This window comes from Canis lupus, chromosome 12 (genome assembly GCF_011100685.1).
Source record: "Canis lupus familiaris isolate Mischka breed German Shepherd chromosome 12, alternate assembly UU_Cfam_GSD_1.0, whole genome shotgun sequence".
NCBI classification, from domain to species: domain Eukaryota; kingdom Metazoa; phylum Chordata; class Mammalia; order Carnivora; family Canidae; genus Canis; species Canis lupus.
Window position 1 is genome coordinate 64653146 of NC_049233.1, and position 8525 is coordinate 64661670.

Genomic DNA, 8525 nt, shown 5'->3' on the forward strand with positions numbered 1-8525 from the left:
AAACAACTAGATGCTAGTTATGTAAGATCAAATCATTTTAACTTTTAAACATTTAAAATGCTGATAATCTAAGAAACGAGAGAACAACTGACAAATCAGGAAAAACCTTTCATTTCATAACTGTCTCTGAATTATTGCCTCTGAAGGTAGAAAATGCTCCTCAGTGTAGGGAGGAGAGATTAGGAAAAAGTCTCAGCTCATAAGCCTGGGTGTGAATAAGAAGGTGAAGAGATCAGTTCTGAACCATAAGGAAATGTCATTTCCTAGCGGGTATATTATAGGCTCGGAGATTTGCCCGATACTTGAAGGGTTTTCAAAATAAGGCCAATTTTATGGGAAGAAAAAAAAAAAAAAAAAAAACCCAACAAGACCAAAAAACCAGAGCACGGTCTTCTGAATCAGGGATGGAAGGCCAGGTCACTGGAGGGTTTGTGGCTGGCTGGGGAAACCAGTGGACTGGCCGGAAGCTTAGCAAGTTCACCAGGGCAGGGGCCTCCCTTTCGGGGTTTCTGTGCTCTGCATGACAACTGTTAAACGTGGCCCTTTCTTCAGCCTGTTCTCTGGTGTCCGAGAGATGTTCAGACCCGCCTCTGGGATCCTCCTCCCAACTCCTCAAAACTGGCCCCAACTGGGCAAGCAGAGGCCTGCTCTGAGGGGCCTGGCTGCAGGGACAAGCAGCGGGACGTAGAGGGGAGAGGGCAGGTCGGGAGGTCTGCAGAGCTGAGGAGCGGCTGAGCCAGAGAAGGGAAGGTGTGCTGAGGGCGCTGGTTCAGGTGGGTAATAAGGACCTGACTTGGGGAATCCTTGTTGAGAGCTGAACACAAGCCACAGCAGGGAGAGCGGGGGTGACCTGGGGTGGGGACTCCTTGCCAAAGCCCCACTGCCTTTACAGGGGCACGGTCTCCTCCCTGAGTGTCCCACAGGTGTGCAAAGGACAACGCGCTCCCGTGCTGCTCAGCCGGGGCTGGGAGTGGCCAGGGGTCCTCTCCAGCACGTTCCTCCCGGAGAATCTGCGCCCGTGGGAGCAGGGAGGCGCCAGGGCCTGCGGCCGGCCAGGGCTCGCACAGGACCAGCAGCGGCCCAGAAATGGGAAGTACTTGGGCTTCCTGAAACCTCGAGGTTCGGGGCGCAGCCAGCTGACTCAGGACTCCGGCCCTCTCCCTCGGAAACGGCCGCCGAACGCGGCGCAGGCCACCGGGCTGAGGTGTGGTCCGGAAGACCAGGCCCCTGCGGCCCCGATCGGATCCTCCGCACCTCCCAAGGCCCGTTTCCAGAGCAGGGAGGCCAACTCTCCCCGGCGGAAGGGCTGCTTGAGAACGTGAGGCCCAGAAGAGCCCTGGGCTGGGAGCCGGAGACCCCGCAGCCGGTGGCTCAACAGTGTCGCCTCACACAAAGGCTAACGCCGAGGAAATACGCTCGGATCCGTTCCGAGGTAACCTGCGGAAGACACACTCAGGACTTAAGTTTATGGTCTAACAAAAACTCACCTCATCCCTTTCACAGCCGTCACAACTGATCTGACTTTCTGACACTCGTCATAGTGATTTTATTTATTTTTTAAGTGTATGTATCTTTTTTTTACGATTTTATTTATTTATTCCTGAGAGACACAGAGAGGCAGAGATAGGCAGAGGGAGAGGCAGGCTCCCTGTGGGAAGCCTGACGCGGGACTCGATCCCGGGACCCTGGGATCACACCCTGAGCCAAAGGCAGATGCTAAACCGCTGAGCCACCCAGGGATCCCCCAAGTGTATGTATTTGAGAGAGAGAGAGAGTGAGAGGGAGCAGAGCAAGCGAGAACATGAGTGGGGGGGTGGGGGCAGAGGGAGAGGGAGAAGCAGACTCCCCGCAGGGCAGGGAGCCCCAGGTGGGGGCTCGATCCCAGGATCCTGGGATCAATGACCTGAGCCAAAGGTCACTGACTGAGCCACCCAGGCGCCCCTGTCAAATCGACTTTAAAAATTAAGCACAGGAAAGGAGGACAACAGCTCACATTCTGCAGTGCTGGCTCCTCGGTCTGTTTTACATATTAACCCACGGAATCCTCACAAGAGCCCTCTGATTTTGCAGGTGGAGAAGCAGGGAGAGCAGCGGAGAAGGCATCAGAGAAAGCAAAAAGAGGGAAGGAAGCAGGGTGGACTCAGGCTCCTCATTGGAGCCTTCCAGAAAGAGCTGGACCAAATGGGGCAGGGCCATCCCACACTCTGCCTCCTGCCTTCCCACTGAGCGCCGGTTTGCAGGCTGGGCTCTGATGCTGAGCAAGCCACCTGGCCAGATGGGCCCTTGGACCACCAGAGTAGGGACAAGTGCAGCTGATCCCGAAGAAAAGGGAATTCCCTACTGAACTCTAGGGTTAGAAAGATTCGGGTTAAAACCCTGGCTCCGCCTCTGTTCAGCTTATTAACACCCGGGACAAGTTGCTTACCAGGCCCTGGTTCTTTCTTCTGTAAAATGGAGCTCAACACTCTACACTACCCCGAGAATTTTTGCAAAAACTACAAAGGAGAAAATGACTGGCACATTGCATTTAGTGAATGTTATCCGATATAAACCTTTAAAAAAAAAAAAAAGAAAAGATTTTCAGAGTCATCTTAACAGTGGATATATTTTAAAGCTGCAAAATTAATATGGCTCAAAGCTTTTAAAAGTTTAGTAACTTAAAATAAAAGTTTAGTAATTTTTCTTTTAAATAAAAGGCACAGCAAAACTAACTGGAAGGGGATGAAATCAAATAAAATACTCTCCCTAAGGACAGAAGGAATGTTCCCATGCCATCTGCTCTTGCGGGGCTCGGGTCTCTGCGTTTACAGGACCGGCTGGGAGTCCTGGGGCTCTCAGAACTCGGCCCTCTTGGCAGTGGCATCCTGCCCCTGGGACTTGCAGGACATGTTTGCAATTTGTTTTTATTTTTAGACACATCTGCAAATGCAGTCTGAAAAATACCAGTCCTCGCAAAAACCAGGGCAATTTTCCCCCGAGTGTTCTAGAGCTGTAATTGTTGCTGCCTTCCTTAGAGCACAACCACGTCTTCCAGCATGCCTGCCTGCGGTCCGGCCTGAGCGTGACTGCGCGTGACGCCCTCCTCGGCTAGGCCATGGCTAGGCCGTTACCGTTAGCACCTTCCTGGGGCCCAGGAGGGGTCCCTTCCTCAGACATCAACCTGTAAGAGGCACCAGACTTACAACTTTAACCTGGGCACCCAGAAGCTGGGGCTCAAGGAGGAAAAGAGGGCCAGCACACCCCAGCAGTCACCCATGTGACTGACTGTACAGTGGTGACTAATTTTCCTAGGAGGTACAAGCTGAGTTTGCTCTGTACTTCCCACTTTTTCGAGTGCATGGTCTTGTGACCACATGAGCTAATTAGAGGTGGGGCAGAGTCTGGTGTAAATACCCCCCCAAGCCCAAGCCTCCGGCCTTCCATTCACCAGCTTCCATGCTCAAACCCACGGCCCGGCTCCACTGGAGGAGCAGGTGACTCTCCAGCTCTGGGGTGTGAGCTTGAGCCCCAGGTTGGGTGGAGACAGGACTCCTATAAATAAAAACTTAAAAATTTAACCAATAAGTAATTTATTCAAACTGAGCAATCAGTGCCCTTATAGATACTGATGCAACTGCATTTCACTGCCCACTGATACTGAAAATGAGAGGAGCGGGGCCACTGGTAGAGAACAAAAAACTAAGAGGATTGACTTCAAAACCCGTGTTTCAAGCTGGATTGAAAAGGAGGTGTGGGCAGGTTACCAGGTGAGCTGCTGAGAAAAACTCAGCGCTAAAACAATCACTCGGGGGCGGCTGGGGGCTCAGTCAGTTAAGCGTCTGCCTTCGGCCCAGGTCATGATCCCAGGGTCCTGGGACCGAGCCCCATGTCAGGCTCCCTACTCGGCCAGGAGTCTGCTTCTCCCTCTCCCTCTCCCTGCCACTCCCCCTGCTTGTGCGCTCTCTCAGTCAAATAAATAAATAAAATCTTTTAATAAATTAGTAAGTAAAACAAAAGTAAAAGGTCCGATCACTTAGTGACTAACACGCCAGGCATGAACCACCACTCCAAGTAAAATAGCACCTCTCCTGTTTGACATATGGAAGGCCCGATGCCAGCACGGAGCACTCTTAGCATGGCATGTGGGGGTCATGTGTGGCAGCTAGTTCCAGAAACCACATGAGCTCTGAGCTGAAATAATGTTGCAAGAAATACTGGGGAAGGGGGGGGGGGGGAGCGCAAGAACAACTGTCCAATCTGAACGGGGAAAGAAACAACAAGACCAAAGTGATGCTCACAAAGCACATAAAATATCCCATTTGGGGGGGTGTGTGTTTTTACGTGACATTAAATCTTATTAAGGGGCACCTGGGTGGCTCAGTTGGTTAAGCATCTGCCTTTGGCTCAGGTCATGATCCCAGGGCCCCGGGATCGAGTCCCGCATCGCATCTGGCTCTCTGCTCAGCGAGGTGCCTACTTCTCCTTCTCCCTCTTCCTCTGTGCTCTCTCTCAAATCAATAAAATCTTTAAAAAAACAAAAACACTGGGGCACATGGGTGGCTCAGCTGGTTGGGCATCTTCCTTCAGCTTGGGTCATGATTCCAGGGTCCTGGGATCGAGTCCCCACATTGGGCTCCATGCTCAGTGGGGAGTCTGCTTCTCCATCTGCCTCTCCCCCTGCTTGTGTTCTCTCTCCTTTTCAAATAAATAAATAAAATCCTAAATATATATATCTATGTCATACAGTAAGATTTCCTCTCTGGGGGGAGGGGTGCACAGTTCTGTGAAAGATAACCACATATATACATCCCTGTAACCACCAGCAAGGGGAGGATACAAAGTCCCATCAACCAGAAGATCAATTCTACAAATAATTCCCCAAACTTCCTTTAGCCGGCAAGTAGCACAATGAATAATAAGGGGAGCAACTATAATTCACCACCTGTCATCACAATCAGGTGCCAGGAAAAAAAAACGCTACACCCCAACCTCCCATACACTAAACACCAAGTTATTTTTGCTGGTTGGCTAGCAACCTTCTTGTGTTTCTCCATTATAAAATTCTGAGGTATTTAAAAGACACATCCCCAGATTTTTCATCGTGGTGTCAATTCAATTCATAAAAGCTTCTTGTTTCCTTCCTCATTGCTTCAGGGGCTTTTTTTTTTTTTTTTTTCAGTCAGTTCTAAAAAGCGGCAGGTGGGACGTGATGCAGAGATTACATTTTCACCTAATCAAATCTGTCAGGGTTGATTCTAATTTTTCTCTTCGTAATTATTACACACTCTGCAATTCCTCCGCTCCTGCAAAGGATGCTTAGGAACCTGGAAGTGACCAAAAGGGGGACGGTATTGATAAACGGGGCAACGTGGTACACCCATCAACAGGTTATTGGGATGATCATCCTACTAGGTCCTAACTGGTCCCTCTTCTTTGCTGTAACTAAAGGGAAGGTCATAAAACTTTTGTTACATTACTTCATGGAGGGAATAGGTGTCTCCAGTAAAATAAGTAAGTAAATATTAAAAAAAAAAAAAAAAAACCACATTCAGTGGTGGGAGTTTTTACGTGACCGATATTAAATGCTCTGGTTTGATCCGTGAATCTCATTTCAAGGGCCACGCGGACCCCAGGGGACCCCCGGGCAGGGGTGGGCTGCACCGGCCCCGGCCTCCTTGTGGAACCCAAGAGGCTCTCCACTCCTTTGGCAAGTGTTTACTGAGCACCTACTGCACCATCAGGCACCGGGTTAGTGGCTGGGGATGCAACGCGGGGAGGACGCAGGAGTGTGCAGGCGCCTCTGCAGGGAGGGCGAGGGCCTGGCGGGGTCCTCTAGGGTGATATGAAACCGTGAGCTACGGACGGGTGATTAACCAAAACAGAACAAAAACCGAGGGGGTGGGGGTGCGGATAACAAAAGAACCTCCTCCTTTCCTCTCTCAGACACCCCAGCCGGCGGAGAGCTCACTCCCTGGCCTCAGTTTCCCGCAGCCACAGCTCCCCGGCGCGGCGGCCCGTCACAAGTCCCTTTGGGAAGTTGAACATTAGCAGCCGCGCCCCGTGCACCTCGCCCGGTAGCCGGTGCGGGATGGGGGGGGGGGGGACAGGGTCCCAGCCGGGCCACCTGGGCCGCCGCCCTCTCACCCCCGTACAAACACCTCGTTAAATAAAGCAGAGCCAAGGCCCCCCCCGGGGGAGCTGCAGCCCAGCTCGCGGCCGGGCGAGGGCAAAGCCTGCGTGGGAACCCGCGTCTGCAGCGAGAGGGAAGGGGGCGGCGAGCAGCGGCGGGCGCCCGGGCTGCACCCCGCGGGGCCGGGAAGGCCTCGCGCCAGGCCGGGTGCGCACACCCAGGGCGCCGGGCCCGCCTCCAGCTCCCGGGCAGCGGGAAGCGCGAACCGCGCCGTGGACGGCCCGGGGGGGGGGGGGGGGGGGGGTGCTGCGCCCCCTGGCGGCGGGGCCCGTGCCCGCCCGCTCCCGGCCGCCGCCGCCGCCGCCGCCGGCCCAGCTCCATTTGCAGACTCGGGAGGCAGCGTCCCTGCGAACGGGGGCTCCTCCGGCCTCCGGCTCCCCGCTCGGCGGCGCCCTCCAGTCCCCGCCCCCTGCGCCCGCCCCGACACCCCCTCGCACACGCCGAGCCGCGAGCCCCGCCGCAGCCCCGCCGAGCCCAGCGCCGGCTCCGCCGAGCCTTCCGGCCGCCGCGGCCGCTCCATCGCGGCGCCGGGCGGGGGTGCGGGGCCCGCGCACGGCGCGAGTGGGGCGGCGGTGGCGGCGGTGGTGGCGGCGGCGGCGGCGCGGGCCGTTCCACTCCGCGTCCCCCCCGCCCGCCGGCGCGCGCTGCCCGAACGCCATGGAGCCGCCGCGCTCCGCGCTCCGAGCGGGCACAAAGGGGCGCGCGGCACAATGGGCGCGGCGAGCCCGTGGGGCCCCGGCGGCCCGGCCCGGCCCGGCCCGCGGGGGGGTGGGGGCGCCGCTCCCGGCGGGCGCGCTCCGGGCGGCCCCCTGCGCGCCCCCTGCCCGGCCCTGCCCCGGCTCCAGCCGCCCCGGCCGCGGCCCCCGCTCCCGCCCCCGCCCCCGCCCCCGCCCCGGCACCGGCGCCGCAGCCCGGTCCGCGCCGCACTCACCTGGGGCGCGAGTTGTGTACTTCGCCGAGCGGCCCGCGCCGAGGCCGGGCGCCACGTGGGGGTGGGGGGCGCGGGCCGGGGGCGGGGGCGGGCGGCGCGGCCCGGGAGGCGCTGGGGGCGGCGGGAGGGCGCCGTGTATTTTCCCCTCTTTGTGTGTGTCCGTGCGCTGCGCTCTCGCGTGACGTGACGGGACTCCGTGTGTCATTTCCGCACAAGGACACAGGAGCCCCCGCTGCAGTGGAACCACAACCCCTCCGCCCCCACCCCGCCCGCCCCTCCCCTCCCCCTCAGCGGGGCACACGCGGGACCGGCGGCGGCGGGGGCTGGGGCGGGGGCGGGGGCTGGGGCTGGGGCTGGGGCGCGCCCCGGGGACCCGCCGGCCCCGCGCTCGTCGGGCGCCGCTGCACGTGGGCCCGCGCGGGGCGGGGGCGGGGCGGGGCGGGGGCCGCGGACCCACGGCGCGCCCCGGGGCAGCGCGGCCGGCAACGTGCCTGCGCGCCGCGTGGCCGCCCCCCGCGAGCCATGGCTCCCAGCGCGGTGGCCCAGCCCCGAGGAGTTGGACCTGAAAAGCCTCTTTTTCCACTTTTTTTTTTTTTTTTTTTTTTTTGCCCCTCCGCGGGACGGCGACTGTGCGAGGCGTCTCCTCCCCTCGCGCCCGCGTCCCTGCCCGGTGGGTGGCAGCCCGGCCGTGGCCCTCCCCTCCCCTCCCCTCCCCTCCGGGCGGGGGTTCCCGCGCCGCGATGCGCACAAAGACCTGGGGGCGCCGGGACCCCGCACCCCACCCCCTCCGGGGGGCCCCGGCCCGGCCCGCCTGCAGCCCGGCGGGGGCGCGGGAGACGCCGGCCCTGGCCACTGCCCCGGGCGGGGGGGCCGCCCCCCGGCGGGGGGGGGGGAGCCCGAGCCGAGCCGAGCCTCGCAGCCCGAAAGTTTCGGGGTGTTTGAGGCGGACGCGGCCCGAGGCTCCGGAGCGCGCGCTCGCAGCCCCGAGCACGGAGCGGCCGCGGGGTGTCCGCGGTCACGAGCCCCCCGCGCGCTGGGCCGGGGCCGAGCCCAGCCTCCCCTCCCCTCCCCTCCCCTCCCCTCCAGCTCCGGGCGCCGTGGGTTGCAAGTTGGCCGACCCGAAACCTACCCCTCGGGCATTCTCTGAAGTCCCGGGGACTTGCAAGGGGTGTGGCGTGTGAAGGTCAGGGAAGCCCGATCCAGCAGTTGAAACCACGTTTACGTGTTAGGCAAACAATGAGGATGTAGGTGTTTTGTGCGTGTGCGTGTGCGTGTGCGTGTGTGTGTTTTCCTAACTCTTTTAATTTGCCGGTCGGAGTAAAAAATATAAAAAGAAAAATGCAAATGGTCCCATCTGCTGCTCACAGCTGACTGGCTGCAAGGGAGGACCATGTGGCCCAGCCCCGCGCGGCCACCGAAGGTAGT

The 8525-nt window shown here is 58.9% G+C and overlaps 1 protein-coding gene across 1 annotated transcript in view; it reads right to left on the reverse strand.

Moving 5' to 3' along the window:
* Window positions 1-7166, reverse strand: part of BEND3 (BEN domain containing 3) — a 36036-nt gene extending 28870 nt beyond the window's left edge. Inside the window, exon 1 of the mRNA XM_038554858.1 lies at window positions 7101-7166. The gene's annotated coding sequence lies outside the window, so the exon portion shown is untranslated. The remainder of the gene's footprint in view (window positions 1-7100) is intronic.
* Window positions 7167-8525: the final 1359 nt, after the last annotated feature.